This window comes from Bubalus kerabau, chromosome 14 (genome assembly GCF_029407905.1).
Source record: "Bubalus kerabau isolate K-KA32 ecotype Philippines breed swamp buffalo chromosome 14, PCC_UOA_SB_1v2, whole genome shotgun sequence".
NCBI classification, from domain to species: Eukaryota; Metazoa; Chordata; class Mammalia; order Artiodactyla; family Bovidae; genus Bubalus; species Bubalus kerabau.
In genome coordinates this window covers 63,883,622-63,908,946 of record NC_073637.1, presented here as the reverse complement: position 1 = coordinate 63,908,946, position 25,325 = coordinate 63,883,622, and the positions used below count along the sequence as shown (strand labels likewise).

The following is a 25,325-nucleotide window of genomic DNA, read 5'->3' as shown; positions in this document are numbered from 1 at the left end:
GTGGTTATTAAAAGGAGCAGTCCTTTTAATATCTACCTGTACCATCTAGAATGTTTGCAACCTAACTGGGGTGACCTTCCCCCACTGAGGGACATTTGGGTGGTTTCCAGATTTTTCCCCTCTACAAACACTGACACAGTGGACACAGGGTGTATTCTGGGCCTCAAAACTGTTTCACAGCCTGAGGTAACTTAGAGGTTAAAGGGTGGGTTCTGGAGCTACATCCCTGGGTTCAAACCCAGTCTCCTCTACTTAATACATCTGCTGTGCGACCATGGGTATATTTAACCTGCCCTTGACTCTTCCCTCATCCATTAAAAAGAAAATGATACTTTCCCTGTTGGGAGGGGAATCTCACAGGATCAGCCTAGGGATGATATGATAGGAACCCTGGAAAACACCTAGCACATACAAGCTCTAAGACTCCAGGTTCCCCATCTGTAAAATGGTGATATTACTTCCCTGGTGGAGTGGTTTTGAGGATTAAATCTCACAAGGTTGTAAAGATTGAGATAATCCAAGTAAAGCACTTTGGACTGAACCCAGCCTGTGGTAAGAGCTCAGTAAATGCTGGCTCTTGCTCTTAGCACCCATAATCTCTACTAAGTGTGATATTTTATTATAGGTATTAAGACCACTATATAGTTTTACAGCAGTTATATTTTATGTTGATTATAGTTCTTAACAACTAAAATTATTTGCTGAGAGTAATCTAGGCAGAAGATGCTGTTTAAATGGACCCTTTAGGGATAGAAATGTACATAGAAACATAGCTTATTAATTTGTTCTCTGTTATTTCCTGTTGGGGAAATCAACCAAAGTTCCTTCTTTAGCTACAATATGTAAACGAGCATTTGGGGGTTGGTGGGGTGAGCGGAATGGGTTCCTTTGATGATTATCCCCATAAAGATGAACCCCAGATTTATTTCTTCTTCCGTATCTGCTGCTTCCATATGTCTGGTCACTAGTGAGCTGACGGGGACATGGAGAGGGGAGGAAGGCGTTTGTAGTTCTGGAACCTATAAATACTGGACTAGAACACCAATCCCACTGAGCGCCCGGGTCACCAGGGAAACCCTGTGGTGTCATGGCGGCTTCGGACTAGACACCGCACAACGGCCAGGCGGTTCACAGCTGTTGAAGAGGAGCCTGCGGTTTTGTGAAACCAACACCCCTACCAGAGAACTGCTTGTTTTAACTGCAGTTGTGACAGAGAAGCAAGCGACCAACAAACATATTGCCTCACACCCATCTTGTCCCTGGGCCTGCAGCTGCTTTCTTCTCGAACTTGACATCTCTATTGGCACCACCTCCGCAATGGCGTCCATACAGAGAGAGTTCACCGGGAAGCCACAGGCATCGGGCAGGGGCTACTGCCCACTGGGGTAAAAGCCACCGGCCCGGGCATCCAACCACGTGGGGCTGCGGACAGCCAGAGGCAGGCCGGAGGGAGCGTTCTCCCCCTGCAGGGCCCTCTCCGCCACGCCCCTGTTCCTGGCACACGGAAGTATGTACTCTGGACGGCTGTTTGCCTTGAGAAACTGGGCCCAGGCCACGGGCGTTCCAGTGCCTGTGCAAACAGGGAACGTGATCCTGCCTGCCCAGCCCTCCACGGCCTTCCTTACAACATCCCCTGGTGGTTCTCAAACTCCAGCTGCCTCAGGCTGCCTGAGGGTAGGGGTAGGGGGTTGGGGGGTGGCTGGGAGTGGGTGGTAGTGGGTGGGACAGAGAGGAGGCTAGGTTAGAAGGCAGATTCCCAGGTCGGGGGGTGGGGGTGGGGGGGTGGCCCAGAGATGCTGCCTTTATGAATGAGGCTCTGCCTCTGAGAAACACATCCCTGTCAGAATCAGACTGGTGGGCAGTTCATCAAAATGGGCCCCAGACAATGTTTTTAAAGTGCCATCATGTAAAAAAGTATAGATTTCATGTTAAAATCTTATTTTGATCCAGTGTGGCCAGGCCCAGTTCTATTCACCAGTAAGAAACCAGTGCTAAAGCAGCATCTGCCCCTAGAGGCAGGACTGGTACCCGTAGTTTGTCATAGCACCAACCCCCCAAAATACACACACAAATGCACATGCGCTCACCCCTGTGGTTCCCTCCTCTGGCCATGTCCAGTGCCCCCGAAGCCTTTGAGTTTGCAACCTCTGCTCCACCCACCAGGGCAAAGAGAGACACAAGAAGCGCAAAGAGCTTGCTTCCCTGCTCTCCCAGCTGCAGCCCAGTGATTCTACTGTCCCTGCTAACGAACACGGTTCAGTCTCCTAACTGCATTCCCCTGTGTCATCCCCCCACCAGGATGGAACTGCCATCGAAGCAGAGCCTTAGTGTTCTCCGTAGGATCCCCAGTGCCTAGTCCAGTGCCTGCCACATGGTAGGGGGTAAAAACCATGCGCTGAGCGAGTCAAAGCCACCATGAGATACCACTTCACACCCATGAAGATGGCTACAATCCCAAAACCAGAAAGCAACAAGGGTTGGCAAGGATATGGAGAAATTGGAACTCTCATACGTTGCTCATGGGAATGTAAAATGGGGCAGCCACTATGGAAAACAGTCTAGCAGTTCCTCAAAAAGTTAAACAGAGAGTTACCATATAACCTAGCAATTCTAATATATGTATATAGATAGATATTCGAGAGAATTAAGTACATATGTTCAAGCAAAAACTTGTACACAAATGTTCATAGCGGCACTAAAGCCAAAAAGCTGGAAACAACCCACATGTCCATTGACTGATGAATGGGTAAACAAAATGTGATATATTTGGAATGTTATTCCAAATGGAACATTATTCAATCATAAAAAGGATGGCGTTCTGATGCATGCTATGACATGGATGAACACTATATGTGAAAGAAGCCAGACAATAGAAGGCCACGCATTGTATGGTTCTATTTACATAAAATATCCACAGTAGGCAAATTCGTGGAGGCAGAAAATAAATTGATGGCTGTCAGGGGCTAGGGGGCTTCCCTTCCCTGGTCCAGGAAGATCCCCTGGAGGACAGCATGGCAACCCACTCCAGTATTCTTGCCTGGAGAATCCCATGGATAGAGGAGTCTGGCGGCTACATTCCATAGGGTCACAAGGGGTCGGACACGACAGAAGTGACTTAGCACACGCACACATGCACACAGGGGCTGGGAGGAGAAGATAATGAAGAGCGACTGCTTAATAGGGGGTTCTTTTGGGAGTGGTGAAAATCTTCCGGAGCTAGATAGGGTGGTAGTTACACAGCACTGTGCATATACTAAATGCCACTGACTGTACACTTTCAAATGGTTCAGATGATAAATGTTATCTTACATGTATTTTATCACAGTTTTCCTTGCCTGGAGAGCCAGGGAGAGGAGGAGGTGCCCACGGTGGTGGTCAGGCTGGATTGCGAAAGAGCTCTCAAATTATCACAGAGGTGGTAGGGAGTCACCGAGGAATTGTAAGCAGAGCCCGTATCTGATCAGAGTTGCAGTTTTTATGTTCTTTGAATCTACAAATGTTCCATGAGGCTCCCAAAGCAGCTGTAACGCAACCCAACTTCATTCCTCTCTGGACCCACACACATAAATTAAGGTCAGGCACCCTGGAAACAGACTTGGGAATTTGCATGTGGGGAGGCCTATGGGGAGAAAGCCAGAGCAGCACTGCAAGGGGCGTGAGGGAAGAATGATCAGGCAGAGACAAGGCTGCACTGGGATGTGCTCATATCAGACACATCAGCTGATCCCCTGGGGAGCTCTGCAGCTGGGGTGTCATCAAAGGAGGCAAGGGGCCTGGGTCTTTGTGACCCTCCTTGTTGACTAGTCATTCTATGCAGACTGCCCTGGGGAGAGGACACAGCCTTGCACCTGGCAGCTCCCTTCATCAGAGGGCAATTCCTGGGGAAGGACTCAACTGTGAGCAGTCAGCAGACAAGCTTCCTGCAGCTAAGGGTGAAGTGCCTGGGCCCTGCAAGGGGATCTGGGTGGGACCCCACAGCATCCATCATAGGCCTCCCAGGCTCAGAGCTCTTAACAATCAAGTGTTCATTGAGATCCACCCTGTTTCCCCAGTTTCTGCCCCCCTCCCTACCCTTTACTCCAGGGGGAGCCAGCCCTCTGCAAAGTTCCCCTCAAGGGATTCAGGACATCAGCTAGGACATAATTCCTGTCTTTTTCTCCCTTCTCTTTCTCCAGTCCTCCTCTGCCAGGGACCACCTCATCACTAGGTGCTATCACCATAGCTGCTGAATTCCTCCCCCAACACCCTACGTGGTTGCCCAGATGCAAACAGAGCTACGTGGTGATCTTCTCCAGCAAAGTTGTGGAGAAGGGCCCCTCCCCTTTGTGACAGACTGCCCTAGAGGACCCTAAAGAACTCTTATGCCTCTGTTTCCAGGGTCAGCTCCTTCGCTTGGCGCCTGCTGGGCTGGGGAGAAAAAGTACCTACAGCAATGGTTCTCAGCCCTGACTCCCCAACAGAATCCCCTGGGAAACTTAAGAAAAATACCAGTGCCTGGGCTCCACCCCAGACCGATGGAATCAGAGACTCTTAAAGGAGGGGCCAGGCACTGGGAATGCTTTTTCAGTCTCCCCTGGCGATTCAAATACCCTGCCAGAGATGAGAACCAGTGACCTCTATTATTTTTTAATTGTTATTATTTTTTTTTAACAAAGATCAGTCAGGGAGAGTGGAGGACAGGAATGATTTAGGTGAGAGAAGTGAAGATTTGCGCTTCAGTAGAGGTGAAGGGAGTGGAAAAGATGAGGGTAGAAACTAAAGAAGGAGAATGAAACCAGGGTCGGAGGAGCAGGGTTTAGCTGGAGGAACCTCCTGCAGAGCCAAGAAATGCTCACACTTGGGCCCTGCTCCCCAGGGATCCTGATTTAACTGGTCAGGGTGGCTGAGCCCTGGAGGTGTGGGAGGGTATCAACTGACCCAAGTGATTCTGAAGCACAGGCCAAGCTGAGAGCCAGAGCTCTAGGCCACGTGACCACCTCTGGCCTGGCAGCGCCTCGGAGCAGGTGTCCAAGGTATCCAGGTGACCTCCACCCAGTGGTGAAGCCAGCCGTGTTTCTCACCACCTGGCCCCTGGAGTGAGTCTTGAGCAACCTCAATTTCCCTCCAATCTAAACTCTAACCGTGGCACGCCCCGCCTGCCTCCTGGGGACACGTCTGAGTGGAGCTTCTCGGCAGGATGTGGCGTGAACAGCTGTGTGGCTCTTGTTCTGGGCATCCAGCGGGGCCATCTACCTCTCTCACCAAATGTTGGGTTTACCCAGTTTAGCGTTTTCTTATGCAGCTGGGTTTTTTGTTTGGGTTTGGTTTTTTTTGTTGTTTTTTTTTTTTTTGCTCAGAAAGAAAAGAGCTATTTTTAATGAGATAAATGTAATACATGATTTAAAAAAACAAAAACATTTTCCAGAGTATGAAGTAGAAAATGAAAATCACTTTTAACCCCAACACACAGAGCATTAAGATACACCGTTAAGAAAGAGCAAAGCAGCAAACCAGCCCCTGCTGGCCAAAGCTGGCAACACTCTCACAACTGCACCTTGGTCTTGGGGACAAAGAATGTCGCCTACCATTCTCTTCTTGAGCATGTCCAGCTCCACAGAATACCCACAGTAGCCCAGGCCACTGCCACTGTGAAGATCAAGAAAAAAACCACTCTGTACTCGTGTCTGCACGAGACAGAAACAAAAGCATCATCCAAACCACAAAAATAACCAAACACCCCCCTATTCTGGCTTATAAGTTACTGTTGTTTTTGTTTCTGTAATATTCATTTATTTAGCTGCGCCGGGTCTCAGTCGCGGCACTCAGGATCTTCCGTCTTCATTGCGGCTTGTGGGCTCCTTAGTTGTGGCATGTGGGATCTAGCGCCCCGACCAGGGATCATGATTCTTGCACTGGGAGTGTGTAGTCAGCCACTGGAGCACTGCGGAAATCCCTGCTGTTTTTGTTTTGTTATTACCAATTATAACCTCATTCCATTCATCTTGATGCGAATTATTAGGACATCGAGTCATAAAATTACCCCCACTTCCCAGCAGCATCCAGTCCAGAGCAAAGCCCCGCTTGCCTGAACCATCCCCCAAGGCAATGACCACAAGCTGAAACCTGATACTAATTCCTTTCTAGCAGCTTCTTCTTGAGATGCCCCTCACTGCCCATAAACCCCATTACACATATGTTCCTGGTGTCCTTTGGCTGATGAGCCCTGACATCATAGACGTTGGGATATATCCCTCCAGACATTTTTTTCTTTGACTATAGATAAATTTTTATTTAAAAAATGAAAGACTATAATTCTATTTTATGATCTGCTTTTTGTAAAATTAACAACCTCTTAAGAAAATTATTTTCAACAGCTGCATCTCCTGCTGTATGGATGCTACAGACATGCTAATACCACTTCCTGTGTGATTCTATATCTCTCTGGCCACCTGATGTGACGAGCTGACTCATTAGAAAAGACCCTGATGCTGGGAAAGATTGGGGGCAGGAGGAGAACGGCACGACACAGGATGAGACGGTTGGATGGCATCACTGACTCAATGGAAATGGGTTTGGGTGGACTCCAGGAGTTGGTGATGGACAGGGAGGCCTAGCGTGCTGCGGTTCATGGGGTCGCAGAGTCCGACACAACTGAGCGACTGAACTGAACTAAGCCCTGTGAGAGTAGGCTCATGTGCTTTTTTTCTTTTTTAAGTATATTTGCACCCATCCATTAGCGATACTGGTCTTTGATTTTCTTCTTTGCACAGTCTTTATTGTCTCTATCGATTTATATCACATTTACCTAAAAAACGGAATTTGAGATTTGTTTTCTTCCTTTGCAGTGTGTGTTTGTACATTCTCAGTCACGTCCAATTCTTTGTGACCCCATGGACTGTAGCCCGCCAGGCTCATCTGTCCATGGAATTTTCCAGGCAAGAATACTGGAGTGGGTTGCCATTCTCTTCTCCAGGGGATCTTCCTGACCCAGACACTGAACCCAGGGATTGAACCCAGGTCTCCTGCATTGCAGGCAGATTCTTAATCATCTGAGCTACAGGGGGTTCCCAAGTTGTCTGGTGCAACCAAAAAAAAAAAAAAGGTTCTAAAGAGTTCTGCTAACTTCAGGACTGACAAGTTCATGAAGGGTGACTAAGGGTAGGGAAAGACAGCAATTTAGAGAGAAATCTCTTAACCTCCTTGGGCAGGCATTCCTCTAGACCCCCTTCTGCTTTTGGACCCTTGCTTCAGTCTGGTTAGGTATTTCTCATACTCCCAGGCACTCCTCACTGCCTGTCACCACCTCTCCCACCACCTTGGTCCCTGACTGACTCCCTTGCCTCCACTCAACAGGGACTAAGTTGCAGAGGGACCCATGGATAGTATCAAGTGAATAGTGGCCATGCTTCTGGTGATTAAATTCTGCACTGAGCAGTAGGGAGCTTCCATTTTCTTGACCTGGGGCTGCGTGTCCAATATGGTAGCCCCCAGCCACATGTGGCGTTTACAGTTTATATTAACTAAAATAAAACTCAGCTCCTCGGTTGCACAAGCCACATTCAAAGTACTCAGGGTCACATGTGACTCATGGCTATGCTATTGGATGGTCCCATAAGTGCCAAAGAATTAATGCTTTTGAACTTTGGTGCTGGAGAAGACTCTTGAGAGTCCCTTGGACTGAAAGGAGATCAAACCAGTCCATCTTAAAGGAAGCCAACCCTGAATACTCACTGGAAGGACTGCTGAAGCAGAAGCTCCAATACTTTGACCACCTGAGGTGAAGAGCTGACTCATTGGAAAAGCCCCTGATGCTGGGAAAGATGAAGAGCAAAAGGAGAAGGAGGAAGCAGAGGATGAGATGGTTAGATAGCATCACCGACTCAATGGACATGAATTTGAGCAAACCTGGGAGACAGTGGAGGATAGAGGAGCCTGGTGTACTACAGTCCATGAGGTTACAAAGAGTTGGACATGACCAAGTGACTGAACAACAATAATTACAGCATAACATTTCCACCTTTGCAGAAAGTTCCACTGGACAGGGCTATTTAGATGTTTCTCACTAACACCAACAAGGCCATAGGGTAATTTTGTATGTTTTAGTAAGAGGCACCCCTTCCTTAAGACACCTTGCTGACCCCTGCAGGGAAAAACCAAGCAGATACTCAGATCTACAACCATGCAGTATATGACACGCACGGTTGTGTGGTGCACAATCTGCTCCATCACATGCGGCAGTCGATGAAAGTCCTTCATCGATCCTTTGAGTTTCATTTCTCTCTGCCTTCACCACTTCAAACCATGGCCCCTTATCTTTTCCTTTCCCTTTTGGGGTACAGATAGGCTGTGGTTTGCAGTTGGTCCTTGTTATTAATTTCCTGTAACTGTTGAAACAAATTACCACAAACTGGGTGGCTTTAAACAACAGAAATGAATTTTTCTCACAGTTCTGGGAGCAAAAAAAAATCCAAGGTCAAGTTGTCCTCAGGGCTGCATTTTCTCCAAAGTTTCCCTTCCAGCTTCTGGTGGCTCCAAGCTTGCTTTGGCTGCAAAACTTCAGACTCTGCCTCTGTCTTCACTTGGCCTTCTCCTCTGTGTTTGCAAATTCTCCTCTTCTACTTTTTACAAGGACACTTGTCCTTGGATTTAGGACACAGACAAATAATCCAGGATGACCTCATCTCAGGATTCTTAATGATATCTGCAAAGACTCTTTAAAAACAAGGTCACATTCACAGGTTTTGGGGGCTAGAACATGGACATATTTCTTGGGGAGCCACCCACCAACCCACTAGAGTCCTATTGTATGAGTGTCTTAACTGTAACCTTTGAAACAGGAGGAAGGGGGCAGGATATAACCTTTAAGAGAATGACATAGTCGTCGTGGATACAACATAAACTGATTAGAATCTACTAGACCCAGAATGGTGGAAGGTTTGACTTCCAGTAGACCTCGGGCCTCATTATACACTCACTGTAAAATATCCATATGCTGAACAACACACCCACTGGTGCTCTGACAGTTAGACTGACCACAGAAGACCAAAAAGTGCGCAGTGGCCCAGTTCCTAGAAATCCCCACCCCTTCTCCAAAATGGCTGGACAATCCTCTCACTCATTAGCCTAAGAATTTACCCAGCCCATAAACACTAACCACTTGTTTTGGGGCCTCTTGCCATCTGAGATGGCCCACACTCTGTCTGTGGAGTGTGTACCTCTCTCAATAAATCTATTGACACTTCTTACCTATCACTTTGCCTCTCAATGAATTCTTTCTACACCGAGACACAAAGAAGCTGATCTTCATTAAGTCCTGAGACCAGGTGTGTGATTTCAATGAAAAGACAGTGGGTTCAAGTCCCAGCTCATGGGTTCAAACCTCAATCAGAGTTTGGGCTGGGTTTGAATTCCATCGGAGTTCCACAGTTTCATCCCACCTGAGACCAGGTGTGCGGCTTCACCTCCATCTGGATACACTCAGAAGTCCTCTGACTGATGCGTGTTTCTCTGAACTATTTGGACCCAAACCAAAGTTCCCTCACCACCAGGAGACATGCCCCTTGCTCTAGGCAGCTGTACTCCTTTCAGTACAGCAGAGGGTGACTTGCTCCTTCCCACCTCAGAACCATCTGCAGGGGTCCCCACACCTTCTCAGAGGCACATGTTCATCTCCATGGGAGAGTCTCCAGCCTTCCAAGGCCCCTACACCACCCTGTAAGGACAGCTTTGCCCAGCCAGCACGCCGAGGCTTTGGAGAACAGTGCATCGATAAAGACTGGACTGGAGACATGGAAGGAAAGGGCAGAGGAGACAGAAAATAATCATAATAGTAATAATAAGACAGCTGCTAACACTTCCATAGCACCTACCATGTACCAGGTACTATTTTAAGTCTTTTACAGCTGACAACATTGCCATCTCAGCAACTCCAGGCTATAGTTGCTCTCATCCCCACGTCAGAGGCAAGGGATCAGAGGCAGAGAGGGATTGAGGATCACCCCCAAGTCTGAGAGGGTTCAGAGCCAGGATGGGAACCCAGGCAGTATGGTTCCAATAGCCACACTTCAGTCAAGAAAAGACACTGCGTAGGCTGGATGTTTCTGGAGTCAGAGGAGTTGCAAGCTGTGACAGAAGAAAGGGGCTTCTGAGAAATGCTACTGAGTCAACCCTCAGCAGAGGAGGTGCAAGTAGAGCTTGGAAGTCCTTTCTAACAACGTCTGGTTAACAAACATCTGTGAGCAGACTTGGAGCCAAGAGCCACTGGGCTGGTATTACCACATCCAGCCTCCATCTCCTCCCATGTTTCCCCATCCAGCCAATACATATGCGTGAGTCAATAGAGGAAGCTCATGACTGGAAGAAACAGAGCCTTCCCTCTCACCTCCCAGCCCCCACGCTCTCCCCACCGTACTCAGACGTTTCTTGTCATCCTACTGCTGTGAGGTGCTGAGGGGGTGGAATGGTGGCCCAAGGGGGCTGGAGTGCTAGAGACACTCTGAGAAATGCCCAAGATAAGGAAGGCTTGAGCCCTCTATGGGAGACATCTAAGAAAGGCTAAGGGGGCAGGGACAAGTCACAGTGTCACCTGGAGGGTAGGCGTGGGGCATCATGGCGGCCTATATCCTCCAGTTTAACCAAACTCAACCAACCACACAGGCTGAGTTTGAGAGGCTGGTTTGCAGTCTGTCAGGAATTACCAAGTGAGCCATCCGAGAGCAGGGACCAGAGACAATCCCCAAAGTACTGCCGAGACCACCACAGTCTTGCCCAAGAGCTCACTTGGCTCTGTGAGAGGAGGGTTGAGAGCCCAGGAGATGGGGTTCCTGGTGTGGACACAGAGAAGTTCAGTTGTTTCCTTTCAGCATGAGTTTCTTGTCGAAATTTCAGTCATGAGCCAAGTCTTGGGGGTAGCAGAGGAGGCAGGAACCTAACACAGTAGAAAAACAGAGTTGACAGTAGATATTTCCTCTTGAACTAGATTGGAACTCTCCCGGGCCACAAAGAGGCACAGAATGGACCCAGGTTAACACTCAGAGAGGTCTGGCTGGGAATCCTGAGGCTGGCATTTCTGTGTGACCTGAGAGAGATTCCATGACCTCTCTGGGCCTCAGTTTCATCTTCTGTAAAAATGGGACTAAAAGCACCTCACAGGAGATACTTAACAAAGCCAGGCTCTCTCATAAGCTGTCCATTCCTTTCTCAGCACCCCAGGGAGTGCTCCCATCCAACATTTCAAGCTGAAACTTCCCAAGGCAGGCCTGCCCCTCTTCCTCCCACCCTCTCCCCTCCTTGTTTGCTGGGAAAGGACACAAACACCGCTCCCACACAGCTCTGGGAGGAAGGCCCCTGAGCATGGCTAGCAGAGCAGGGGGCCTGAGGGGCTGGAGGGTCTTTGGCTGGCCCAGAGGCCTCAGGCAGGCAGGCTCCATTCACCTTCAGAGGAGAGATCGCAGGACCCTCACTCAGGGGTTTCCCCAGAATCCTGGGGAGCAGACCCCTCCCCAGGGTACCTGTGGGCAGCACACACAACTAGTCACCCAGTGAATGCCTACGGATTGGCACCGCAGCCTTGCAGGAAAGGCCCACGGGCATTTGATGACCTCAGCCCCAGAGAACCTGGGGGCAATTCAGCGTCGGGCCTGAAGGAGAGGTCAGTGCAGGCTGGCCCGTCTACAGGGTCAGCTGCAGTGTGGCTCAGTGTTACTCTACTCCAGGGGGTCAGGGTGACCTCTCAGGCCCACGGGAGGTGGCCTGAGGTGTGGTCGGGGGCCCTGGCACACTTGGAGATGTGTTGGCAGCTGCCCGGAGAAGCCTGAACTGTTTCCAGGTTGTTTTCCAGGCTTCCTTCTGCAGCTGCTGGGCCCTGCCTATTCCCTCCAGGGAGCCAGAGCTCCGAGAAGAGGCCCAGGGCCTTTTCCCAGGGCCCTGGGAGGCAGGCCTGGAGCCAGAGGCCTGGTCTCCCTGGAGTCCCTGACACCAGGCACCAGGCAAACAGGCCAGGCTCTTTTCCAGAAGTCACTTCTCTGCCTTCCCCCACTGGAGTGGATGGGTGGCCCATCCAAGGTGGCCAGATTGAGCAAATGAAAATACATGATGGCCAGCTCAGTTTAAATCTCAGTTCAACAATGAATATTTTTTTTTTCATATAGGTATGTCCATGCAATATCTGGACCATGCTTTCATACTAACAAAATGCTCGTTGTATTATCTAGAATTTACATGCAACAGGCCACCTTGTATTTCATCTGGCAACCCAGCCCCACCTCATTCTTCAAATTCTATGAATATCCCCCTTCTCTGCTTCTTATCTGGGAGGAGATATTTGAACCTTAGGGCACCCTGGTTATTTTTCATGTTATTGTAGATTTAACCTGGTTTTAAAACTCTGGAATATCACTGATGTTTGTAAACATTTTTGAAGCTGATCTATTTTATTAACTGGCTCAGACAGTAGAGAGTCTGCCTGCAATGCAGGAGACCCAGATCCCTGGGAGAAGGGAATGGCAACCCACTCCAGTATTCTTGCCTGGAGAATTCCATGAATAGAGGTACAGTCCGGGGGGTTACAAAGAGCTGGACATGACTAAATGATTTCATTTCACAGTCACCTACTGTAATAAAAACCTCCAAAAATTTTTAAAAATCAAAAACTTCCAATGGATAATTTCTTTACCTGCACATTTCTTTTTTACTTGTGTTACTCTTGTATGTTTTGGAAATGCCTTGCTAGTATATAGGAAAGCATCCTATTCTTACCTTATTATTGGTGCTAAAGGAAAATACTCTTTACCTTTCTCTTCTGTTGCTTTTAAGAAAAGCCCACCTTCCACCATGTACCCTGTTTCCCTTTGAAAAGGGAGGCTGCTAGGTTGGTCCCATCTCTCTCAAAAGGGGAGCTCATAGGTGAATGACAGACACCCCTCGTGTGTGGACACTGTTGAAATTACTCTCTGGACTTGGAATGTCCTAAGGACCAGGGTCAGAGAAGATCTCCAGTGAGGCATGCTTGGGGCCTCGCAAATGTGTCTCATTCACTTTTGTCTCCTGTTCCTTTCCCCACAACCCCCAACCCCACCCTCACCCACAGTATTTCAGGTAGCAACACTGCAACATCCAACGGCACAGGGGTAGACACAGGTACAGAGGTTCCAGGTCTCTGCCTCTGGGCGTCACGGCAGGGACCTGAGTGTGTGTGAGTCGCTCAGTCGTGTCCGACTCTTTGCAACCCCATGGACTGTATCCTGCCAGGCTCCTCTGTCCCTGGGATTCTCCAAGCAGGAATACTGGAGTGGGTTGCCCTTCCCTTCTCCAGGGGATCTTCCCGACCCAAGGATCAAACCAGGGTCTCCCACACTGTAGGCAGATTCTTTACCATCTGAGCCACCAGAGAAGCCCAGCAGGGACCTGATAAAGTGTTAGCCACTCAGTCGTGTCCGACTCTTTGTAACACAATGGATTGTAGCCCGCCAGGCTCCTCTGTCCATGGGATTTTCCAGGCAAGAATACTGGAGGGGGTTGCCATTCCCTTCTCCAGGGGCTCTTTCTGACCCAGGGATTGAACCTAGGTCTCCTGCACTGCAGGCAGATTTTTTTACTGTCTGAGCCACCAGGGAAGCCCCTAATGCAACACAGAGGCTCTTAACACTGAGGGTCTGCCCTGGCAGCCCCCCGGCCCCTCCAAGACCCAGCTGTTCCTCTGGGTCCCTGGGGAAGAACCTTTGGGAACATCCAGTCCTCTCCAGGCAGCACCCTGGCAAGGGCCCAGCCTGGGGCCTCCTTGCCTCACAGGGGAGCCAGTGCCCGCCCTGCCCAGCATCCTCTGACGCAAGCTGTCCTCAGCCACGCCAGGCAGGGCCTCCTGGGCCAGCCTGCACCACTCCCTCCCTCCTCCCCACTGCCTCCTCCCACGCCTCCCTCCCAGGATTCCCGAGGACTTTGTCAGGAGTGTCTCACACCGACATCACACCCACCTTGGCTCACAGAGAGCGTGAGACAATGTATCTGCCACCCAGGGGTGGCTCTGGTGAGCTTCCAGGTTGCCACCTGGGCAAATGACTTAATAGCACTCACCCACCTGCCCCACAGCCTAGCCGGGAGGTTTTCCCCCATCTTGCACCATCTTCTTCCATCTCTTAGGGAGCAGAGTGGCTAGGCTCCCAGTCTCAGATTGAAATAGCTGAGTTCTAACCCTGACTCTCTCACCCACTAAGTGCTTGCTTGACCTCTCAGTATCTCCGTTTTCTTACCTGTGAAAGGAAGGTAATCATCAGCTCTGCTTCCTAAGGCTGCTTCAAGGATGAAATGAGGCAAGTAAGGAGCATGTAAGGAGCTCAGAAAAATTCCGGGCACATAGTAAATGCTTACTAAACGTTAGCTGTTCACCATTTTCTAGACTTGCCAGATGTCTTCTGTGGTCACCAACGTTTGGTCTCTGCAGTGGGCAGCACACAACACCAGGCACTAAAGGGGAGACAAAACAGCAACATGGTTGTTCTCATCCTCTGTGTTCCGGTCCCCTTGGAGAAAATCTGAAAGCACCTACATAGTAGATTCCTCTTGTGCTTTGTGGACACTTTTCCATGAATCCTTTGAATGCTCTTCCTGTATTTGGGTAAAATCCCACATTAGATGCCCATCCTCCCCAAGGTGAGAAGCCAGAAACTGAATTTCCCAGCCTGCCCTGCAGCGCGGCACAGGTTCATGACCCAGGTTCCACCAATCACATACATTCACCAGAGACCCTGAAGAAGTAGGAGACTGCAGGCACCTCAAAGGCAACTGACTCGCCTTCATACTTTCCTATACGTCTCTGTAGAGGTTGTTATGAATTGAATTGTGTCCACCTCCCAGAGAAGAAAGCACATTGGAGTCCTAACCCTTTGTACTTCAGAACATGACCTTTGTTGAGGATAAAGTCTTTCCAGAGATAATCAATAAGGCCATTAGCTGCTGCTGCTGCTGCTGCTGCTGCTGCTAAGTTGCTTCAGTCGTGTTCAACTCTGTGCGATCCCATAGACGGCAGCCCACCAGGCTCCCCCGTCCCTGGGATTCTCCAGGCAAGAACACTGGAGTGGGTTGCCATTTCCTTCTCCAATGCATGAAAGTGAAAAGTGAAAGGGAAGTCGCTCAGTCGTGTCCGACTTTTCGCGACCCCATGGACTGCAGCCTACCAGGCTCCTCCGTCCATGGGATTTTCCAGACAAGAGTACTGGAGTGGGGTGCCATTGCCTTTTCTGAAGGCCATTAGGGTGGGCTCTAATTTTATATGAGTGGTATCTTTATAAAAAGGGGAAATTTGGACACACAGACACACAGAGAGAACGCCGTGTGAAGACGCAGAAAGAAATCAGGTGACTCAGAGGGAGCCAACCCTGCCAAGACCTTGATCTTGGATTGCTAACGTCTAGAACTGTGAGAAAATAACATTTCTTTTGCTTAAGCCACCCAATCTGTGGTGCTTTGTTAGAGCAGCTATAGGAAATGAGTGCAGAGAAGCTCCCAGGCGTTTGTGTCAAATGTAAGCTCCTGAGAGCAGGAACTATTGTTTCTTTTCTGGCACCAAGATGGGCGCCCAAGAAATATATGTTCAATACATGAATGTCCTCTTCATAGTTCACAACACAGGACAGAGAAAAGCCCTGCATTCCAAGACTGCTCGCTTCTCATCCACTACCACTGGCTTCAGCAGTGGTCAGAGGACCATGCCTGCCCCTCCTGCTTGCAGAGGCCGCAGGGCCCACCCGATGCAGTAGGGTTGCAGGAGCTGTGTGGACCGCCCTGTGACCCCGTGGCTCTCGGCCTGACTGACTGATGAAAAGAGAGTAGAAAAAGTATTCTCTTAACTTTTTTCCATTTGATTTTTTACCTTTTTTATTGGAGTAGAGTTGATTTACCAACTCTTTCATTGTAAAACCCAAAGCCCACCAGGCCCAGGGAAGATTTCAGTAACTTAGTGACCCATCCTTTTCAATGGCAAGGCATAGCCGCCCCAGGGGATCCGTGAGCATCAGCAAAGATGTACTGTGGTCAGTACAACGGTTCTTGTTACACGTTGCTAGGCCTGACTTCTTTGGGGCCTAGTCTTAACTTCTTTGAGGCAACGGCCTGGGGGAAGTGGAAGGGTCTGCACAATAGAGTTGACTAGTCTGAGTATGGTTGGGCGGGACCTTCTCTCATTTAAACTGGGAGCTAAAGAATGTGTGTGTGTGTGCACACACATTAGTGTGTCTGTGGTGGGGGAGGGGAGTGGACCTAAGAAGGCTCTTTCTCAGAGGAAGAAAAGGCAGATGCCCATGTCCTGTGGAGTTAAGCGGCCTGTCCAGGCCTTTCTCCATCCTCATGTACAGACCAGAGGATAAGGAGGGTTGAAGCCACCCAGCCGGGTCACCAGGAGTCCACGGTGGGGCAGTGGTTGGGGGTGGCGCCTGCCCAGCAGGCTTCAGCCTCCATGCCACACCCAGGACGATCTGGGAACGGGCCTCCTCTGTCAGGAAACGTGAGCCTCTCGCTTGCACATGGGACGGGTGTGTCCCTCACACTGAGCCCTTTGTGCCCAGGGGGGAGAATGCTGGCCCTGGTTTGTTCTGGCGGTCGCCCAGGCCCTGCCCACCTGCAGCCACCCCACCCAGGGGCTCCCTGCCTTTCTTCTCCAGCTGCCCCACCCTTCCTCACAGCCTGCAGCCGCCCAGCGGAGGGCAGGGCACTAGGGAGGAGGCCTGGGCTCTGCCGGAAGAGCAACCTCGGGAGCTGCTGGCTGGAGACCCGGGATGACTCCAAGGACGGCCCCTGGCTAGGAGAGGGCTCTGGGGCTGGCTCCCCAGGCAGACAGCGAGGTGGCTGCGGACGGCCCCCACCCCCTGAGCGCCGGCGCTTCCTGCTCACTCTGCCTGGGTCAGGCAGGAGACAGCACCATCCGGCTCGTTGCTGGGGAGATACTATCACCGGAGGAGGTCCACGATTATAGCTGCAACCGTTCGTGTTCCTTTAAAAAACTAAAAAAAAAAAAAACACAAAAAAAAACCCCACGACAAATCTCATGCTTGTCGGAGTCTTCCTCCTTCGCTGTCAGATCCCATTATGAATTCGTGGCACTTTCTGTTGAGAGTTAATTACACGTTGTATGAAAGATACAGGGCTTCCTTTGACATTTCTTTCCCTCTATGGGCCCTAACCCTTTCGGAGGACTTCCTGCGCTCCCTCCCATTGCTGCAGGGAAGAAGGCCTGTCTGGCCCGGCCTCCCCAGTGCCCTACTCTCAGCCTGAAGGCTGGGGGCCTCCCAGAGCTGGTGAGTGGACGAGGGTCCTGCCCACCCAGCTCTCATTTCCCATCCACTCAGGCCAGAGCGCTGGGGATTACGACATAGCACAATCGGAAGGTGTTATTGAAAGGTGGCCACGCACTTTGCCCAATTTTTTTGCCCCCTCCCCACCACCTCCGCCCTCCTCCCACACAAACAGGTCGGGTCAGGCACAGGGCAACCTGCTTCCTGAAGCCATCATTCTAGAGAGGGCCCTGGGAGGGGACATGCCCCTTCCAGGCTGAAGCAGAGTTCCACAGCTGCTGGAGCTCTCAGTTCTTTTTTTTTTTTTTTTTTTTAATCATGGCTGTCTTAATTCTCGGGATATTTCGTTCTCCTGATGGCTCATCTTTTCTCCCTGAAGCAACAAGTGTGGACTAATACCCTGAATGCGTGCCTCCTTGTGGTGTTGAGTTTCACCTACTGACAAGATGGCTAATTGCACAGCTGCCTCCCTTCTCTCCCCCCACCCGAAGCTGCAGCTCCTCTGGGTCTGGACAAGTCACAGCCTACAGGACCCGGAGGGTGTTCTCAGCCAGCCCCTGCCCTAAGCTGGCACACACCTCAAAGTGAAGAACCTTCCGTCTTGTAATATCGTTCCCCTAAACCATTAGTTAAAGGCACCTCAGTTCAGTTCAGTCGCTCAGTGCGTCCGACTCTTTGCGACCCCATGAACTGCAGCGCACCAGGCTTCCCTGTCCATCACCAACTCACGGAGCTTACTCAAACTCATGTTCATCGAGTCGGTGAAGCCATCCAACCATCTCATCCTCTGTCGTCCTCTTCTCCTCCTGCCTTCAATCTTTCCCAGCATCAGGGTCTTTTCCAATGAGTCAGTTCTTCCCATCAGGTGGCCAAAGTACTAGAGCTTCAGCTTCAGGTTGTGAGTTAAAAGTGATCACATCTATAATTACGATGCTGAACTAACGGTATGTGGAATACATGCTTGTTAATAGGGCAAAGCTTTTCCTGTGGGCCGGCATTCTCCTGCAACTGCTTTTCTTAATTCCAACCTACGTTAGGGGCTTCCCTGGTGGCTCAGACAGTAAAGAATCTGCCTGCAATGCCGGTTAGACCTGGGTTCAATCTCTGGGTCAGGAAGATCCCCTGAAGAAGTGAATGGCAACCCACTCCAGTATTCTTGCCTGGGAAATCCCATGGACAGAGGAGCCCGGCGGACTACAATCCACAGAGCTGCAGAGAGTCGGACACGACTGAGGGACTAACACTTTATCACTTATCAGGCTAGAGTCTGGAATGTTAACTCGTTTTCATTATTAGCCTAACATAAATTAAGACACACCACCTGCTGTTGCTTAATTCCAAAATAAAATATAATTATGAATTTTCTATTGTTTTGAATATTTGGTTTGCAGCTTCCTGTCCTAGGGACAACCAAGAGTGAACTTTAGAAAAAGAATAACTTCCCTGTTTATTTGGTTTTATTCCTCAAAATGACTGATGTGAGAAACCATGCTGGATCCATGCTGGATTACTGATGAGTGGGTATCCCTAGCCTCTAAAATAAAGGGAATTCAAACTCAAGTGCGCAGAGCCTGTAAGAATGCAAATTCCTGGGCCCAGTTTAGTAGGCCTGGGGTGGGGCCTAGAATTCTGCATTTTTAAATAAGCATCATGGGTAATTCTGAGGCAAGGAGCCATCCAGCTACATGTTGAGAAATTCTAGAGAGGTTACGGCTGTGGCTTATAAACACAGAAATCAGCAGGACACCCAGCAGCTGCTACTCTCCTCCCAGCTAGAACTTTCCTGGAATGTATATTCCAGGAAACTATTTATATATCTATTTTTAAAATAACATTAGGCCTTTTTTCTCCTTGGTTATCAAGCTAATGCAGAGAACATATATAGCCCCATAATAATAATTTTTTAAAAAATCACTCATAATCTCTCCTAAGAAGGGGGGAGACTGTTAACATTATATTGATTCTTTTCTTCCATGTCCATTTTTTAAATAAATTTGACAACATACGGAATATATCATTTCATTTTTTCCATGTTTCAAATTTTTTTTCCTGGAAATATCATTTCTAAAAGCTATTAGCACCCCCTCATGTGGGATGTGGCTTATTTTAATAACCATCCTTAACTGTTGGACGCTGAAGTTGTTTCTAATAAACAACACTGAGAAGACCTCTGTGCATTAAGTTTTACAACATTTTTGATGCTTTTCTCCAGCTGGATTCCTAGTGGTACATTGCTGGATAAAGGATATAAGTGTTCCTGAGACTCCTGACAGGTGGATGCTAACTTGCTGTTTCTATCTGCCCCCTTGCTGGCACAGGGCAAGACACCCATGTTGACTACCCTCTTGGCCTGTGCAGCAGCCCGTTTATCAAAGGCATCACTCTTACCACATGTTACAGGCTGAACTGTTTTCCCTTAGAATGATACTGTGAAATCCTAAACACCCTCCCCCTGGCCAGTACCTGTGGATGTGACCTTATTTGGAAACAGGGTCTTTGCTGGTGTAATTAAATTAAGAAGAGGCGATTGGAGGACTTCTCTGATGGTCCAGTGGCTGAGACTCCGTGATGCCAATGCAGGGGGCCTGGTTTGATCTCTGGTCAGGGAACTAGATTCCACATGCTGCAATTAAAGGCCCTGTGTGCCACAACTAAGACCCGGTGGAGCCAAATAGGGTGGCGCCAGAGATAAAGAACCCGCCTGCCAATGCAGGAGACATAAGAGACGTGGGTTCGATCCCTGGATCAGGAAGATTCCCTGGAGGAGGACATGGCAACCCACTCCAGTATTCTTGCCTGAAGAATCCCATGGACAGAGGAGCCTGGCGGGCTACAGTCCATAGGGTCGCACAGAGTTGGACACAACTGAAGCGACTTAGCATGCACAAATAAACAGAAATAAATATTAAAAAAAAAAAAAAAACAAAGAAGAGGCTATTAGGGTGGGCCCTTATTCGGTGTGACTGGGGTTCTAATAAAGAGACCGCCATGTGAAGATGCACACAGAACGCCATGTGCTAACAGAGGCAGAGAATGGGGTGAAGTAGCTACAGGCCAAGGAATGCCAAGGATTGCAGGACGTGTTGAAAGAGCCTAATAAATGCTTATTCACTGAGTCAAATCCAAGAGTTTGAAGAAAAAGTGCAGAGTTTATATTCTGGGTACCACTTTGCCAGGTGAGATGTGACCCTGAGGGAAAACACTAAGTCAGACCCTGCTCCAGTGGGTGATGGGTTCCAGAGCCTCATGTCGGGCCCTGGACTCGCATGAGGGACCTTCCTTGCAAGAGACAAGGAAGGATTCTACCCAGAGTCTCAGAGGAAGCAGGGCCCTGCAGATAACTCCAGCCTCTAGAATTCTGAGCAAATACATTTCTGTTGTTTTAAGACACCCAGTTTGTGGTTCCTTGGTTATGGAGTCCTAGGAGAATATACTATACATTCTCTGGACTGGTGTCAGATGGGCTAGAAAGAGCTGAAAGGGAAAGTGTTAGTCATTCAGTCATGTCCAACTCTTTGCCACCCCATGGACTGTAGCCGGCCAGGCTCCTCTGTCCTTGGGATTCTCCAGACAAGAATACTGGGGTGGGTTGCCATGCCCTTCTCCAGGGGATCTTCCTGACCCAGGGATTGAAACTGGGTCTATCTGCATTGCAGGCAGATTCTTTACTGTCTGAGCCACCAGGGAAGCCCAGAAAGAGCTGAGGTGAGGTGCAAAGGGCAGTTTTTACTCCCTCTACCAATGGTGCTCAATGCAGCCCGTCAATCTGTCCTTCCTGGGAATGTGATCTGCTCCCATTCTCAGAAGCAAGACTCCAGGGCCCGGTGTGAGGCTCTGGGACCCATCACCCACGGGAGCAGGGTCTGATTTAGTGTTTTCCCTCAGGGTCACATCTCACCTGGCACAGGGATACCCAGAATATATATTTTTCACTTTTCCTTCAACTTGGATTTTACTCAGTGAATAAGCATTTATTAGGTTCTTTCAACACCTCCTGCATTAAAGGCTCAAACATGCCAATGTCTGGGCAAAGGTCATCTTTGTCACTGATTAGGCCTCAGAATGATTCATTATCAGGTTCTCTCAGGCCTGAAATCCACCATTGGCTGGCAGATTGTGCTGCTCTTAAATTCCTTACCTCTCCTAGAGATGTGGGTCTTTTTGCTCCAGTGGCTTCTGAAAAATAGCTCAACATTCTCTCAATTTGACTTTCTTGACCCTGGACAGAACCTAGACCTAAAGGATCCCAAAGGAGAAGATCATACACTTAAGGAAGTTGTTACCCCCAACAGCTAAAAACCACCTAATTTTTATTGGAGTACAGTTGGTTTACAACGTCGTGATAGTTCCAGGTGTACACTGGGCACCCATCAGGCTGCCAGTTACTTTCTCTGGTCCTCCAAAGAGCCCTAAGAAGCAGGTATAAGGATCTCTACTTTACAGAAGAAACCTAGGCACAGACAGATCAGCAGGTGGCCCAAGGTAGTGGAGCTCAGACACAGAAAAACCAAAGCTAGAACCACATTTTCTCACACAGAGGGTCCCCGGCCCTCTGCTCCACTGGTCAAGGACAACTGGAGGTTAGCTTTTCAGTGGCATGACAAATGCTACCATGCGGTGCCAGATGTTTTGAGGAGTTATGCCAAATCCTTTGAGGCAGACGTTCTTAGTTTGGCTCGGTTTCCTCTCCAACTTTTCTGGCATGTGCAGTGATACAGAACTTGGTTACATGACTCCCTGAAAACAGACTGATCTCTGCCAATTCGTCTCCTAATTTCGTATCTCACTTTCAATATATCCATTCCCCACAAGTTGCGAGGAAAATGAGTCCTCCAAATGCATACGAGGAATCTCATATTCAACAACACGCTTGGAAAACGTTTTGTGAAGGAAGGTAGCCCCTACTTCGTCTGTTGTAGCATTGCGGAATTTACACATGACACGTTAGCTTCAGTTAGGGCCACCCGCGTTCCTGGGTGCTCATGTACAGTCAATGGGTGGGTTGCCTTTAGTGAGGTACACTTAGGCCCCTTTGACCCTCTGCCTGGTGACAGTGTTAGCCACTCAGTCGTGTCCGACTCTTTGTGACCCCATGGACTGTAGCCTGCCAGGCTCCTCTGTCCCTGGGATTCTCCAGGCAAGAATACTGGAGCGGGTTGCCATTCCCTCCTCCAGGATCCCCCATCCAGGGATTGAACTCGGGTCTCCTGCATTGCAGGCACACTCCTTACCGCCTGAACCACCAGAGAAGCCCATAGGGAAGGTTCTAAGGGGAGGCACATAGGCTCTTCCTGCTGAGCAGCTTCCAGGGGTCCATCAGGTGAACAAGCCAGGGTCACAAAGGCTGAGCTGAATCATGAGGCAAAGGGCAGGGTGGGTCAAAACTCAGGATGAGGCTCTCATGGAGGCAGCAGACACAGCAAACAGGAAGCGCCCTCAGACACGAAAGAGGCTGCCAGGCCAAGCGTGGGGCAGAAGAGCACGGAGCTGACAGCTAATTCACTTCCTCACGCGTTCCACCAGGAAGGAGTTGCAAAGATGAAACTCTGGGCCTTTTCAGCAAGCCTCTGGGTAGAGAGGGAAGCTGAAGACAGCAAAAGCTCTCTCTCTCAGGCCAAGCAGAGCGTGGGAAGGGTGACAGTGCAGGTGCCAAGGGCCATAGGCACGCAGATCAGGGAGTGGGAGAAAAGAGATTGACAGAGGTGATAACTGCCTCTCTGACACACACATGAGAAAGCAGAATCTGAAACAGTGGAGGAGGCAGCCACTACCAAGGGCGTTCTCAGCATGAAGAAAAAAAAAAAAGTGGAAGTTGGGGGTTGCAGTGTTTCTGACTTCAGTATCCGGCCAGAGCCCCCTGCTGCACCTGGCCTCAGCTCCCAGGATAAACCCCCGTTGGTCCAGCCCACCAACTTCCCCCGAAGCGCAAACACCCAGGGCCCAGGACCTTCTGCTCCTAACTAACAGCACCCATGAGGATCCCCAGCCAGTCCTTCTGCTCTTGGATGCCACAGGGCTCCGCATCTTGACCCACCTCAGCAAATGAGACCCCCTGGTTTCCCAAGAGCTGTCATTTTTACCTCTTCTACAGAGGTCCGGAGAGAACTTTCCAGGAGTCCAGCTCAATGTGGTTTTGACCCGGCAGGAATGAGCCACCCACCTACACACTTGGGAGAAGGCTGTGCACGAGGGGAAGGGGGCCGGGAGCTCTGCTCTGCCTGGGTCTGAAAGAGGGTCATACAGGGTGAGAGGCAGCTCACGTAGTCCTGGGAGGCCGCACCGACAAACAGCTCTGCACAGACCCGGATGGGTTCTGGGCACCCAGCTGTTGTGCTCCTTCTGGCTGCAAGATGAGACCCGGACATCCCCTCCTGGGGCTGGCATCACTTGCTGAGCTGTGGCTTTGGAAAGAAGGGCCAGTCAAATCCCGGAAAGAGATTGAGAATGAATTCCAGCTGGAAGCCCCCCACCCACGGCTGTTGTATAGGGTGGGGTGAGATGAGGGGACTGGGAGGAGAGGAAACCCAGGCGCCCGTGGAGGTCTGCTGGCTTTCTGTCTTCCTGGCTCCTCTCCATTCCTTCCTGTCTGACAAGGGCAGGGCAAAGGGTCAGGGAACTTCTAGGTGTAAGCAGGTGCTCTTTAAAAGATCTTTTGTCCTTGAGCAACCTAAAAACCTCGTGGCTCAGCTGGTAAAGAATCCACCCGCCATGAAGGAGACTTGGGTTCGATCCCTGGGTTGGGAAGATCCCCTGGAGAACAGAAAGGCTACCTACTCCAGGACTCTGGCCTGGAGAATTCCACGGACTGCATAGTCCATGGGGTCGCAAAGAGTGGAGTGGGACACAACTGAGCGACTTTCACTTTCACATCCTAGAACCACAGGAGGCAGCCTCTCAAAGCGGTTGCTGAACCCAGACAGTGGCAGACCATCGCCCAGCCTCTTACCCAGAGCAAAAAAAGCCCAGACTCCACCTTCCTTCCTGCAGCTAATCCATTTTCTCTCCTCAGGATTTTGGCCTAGTACCTCAGGTAACAGGAAACTCACCTTTCCAAGGATTGCAGTTACATCCTTGGCAGGGTCTTAAGATTCTCCTTCCTTCTTTTTGTGCTTCCTTTTTTTCTTCCTACCACTCTCCTCACCTTCACTGGATGGCCACCCACCCCCAGTTTACTCAGCCTCTCAAATTCTTCGACCCCTGGACAGATATCCTCTTTGAGGTGGTGGTGGGCAGGGGCGGGGTGAGATAGAAGACCCTTCAGCCTCAACCCCATCCCACCGCGGTCAGAGGAGGCAACTAGGTTGCTGCTGCTGCTGCTGCTGCTAAGTCGCTTCAGTCGTGTCCGACTCTGTGCGACCCCAGAGACGGCAGTCCACCAGGCTCCCCCGTCCCTGGGATTCTCCATGCAAGAACACTGGAGTGGGTTGCCATTTCCTTTAGGCCAGGGCATTTCTGCAAGGCCATCCCTGAGCAGGCAGGGCCGGCCCTCCGAGGCTAGGCCAGAGCTGCTCCCATCAGAGGGATCTTGGGCCGCCCTCTCCAGACACGAAGGTCCCCGGCTGGCCTGGGGCCGAGCGTGTCCACTCGCGGCGCATCTCCTCCCCCAGAAACGTGGCCTGGGGCCTTTCCCAGCATCGGCCTCTCCCTCCCCCACGCCTCCGCAAGCCACCCACCCCGCGCCGGCTCCAGCACGTGGCTCTGGGCGCAGGCCGCTCTGCAGGGTGGTTTTCACCCTCTCGGTTCCCCCTAACCGCCCCCCGCACCCCCAACCCCCGTGACTTCTTGTAAAAAAAAGCTTCGCTGGTCCCCACCCACCTCCACCCTCCCGCGGCTGCCGGACCCGACCGCCCCGCCCCCTCCGCCTCCCCCGGAGGCAGCGCTTTCTCCCCGCCCCTGGCAGCAGGCTCGGCTTCGGAAACTGTTGACTCAGAGGGTGGCCGGGCGGCCAGCGTCTGATGTCAGCTTGGACTGGGGCCAGGATCGGAGGGGCACGGGGAGGAGAGCGCCGCAGGCGGGCGGGAACCCGGAGTGGGGTGGGGAGGGCGCTGGAGGCGGGAGGAGCCC

At 50.4% G+C, this 25,325-nt stretch overlaps 1 long non-coding RNA gene across 4 annotated transcripts; it reads right to left on the bottom strand.

The window, feature by feature from the left end:
• Nucleotides 1–5,425: 5,425 nt before the first annotated feature.
• LOC129626995 (uncharacterized) lies at nucleotides 5,426–24,985 on the bottom strand. Of its 4 annotated transcripts, none has more exons than XR_008702370.1 (4): nucleotides 24,935–24,985; nucleotides 23,342–23,662; nucleotides 14,226–14,439; nucleotides 5,426–10,906 (listed from the first exon to the last, which is right to left on the bottom strand). It is a non-coding gene; the product is annotated as an uncharacterized LOC129626995 (long non-coding RNA). The 4 variants fall into 4 exon arrangements; XR_008702368.1 differs by lacking the exon at nucleotides 24,935–24,985 and adding an exon at nucleotides 24,308–24,924; XR_008702371.1 differs by lacking the exon at nucleotides 24,935–24,985 and adding an exon at nucleotides 24,308–24,924 and having other exon boundaries at nucleotides 23,422–23,662.
• Between the last annotated feature and the right edge of the window lie 340 nt (nucleotides 24,986–25,325).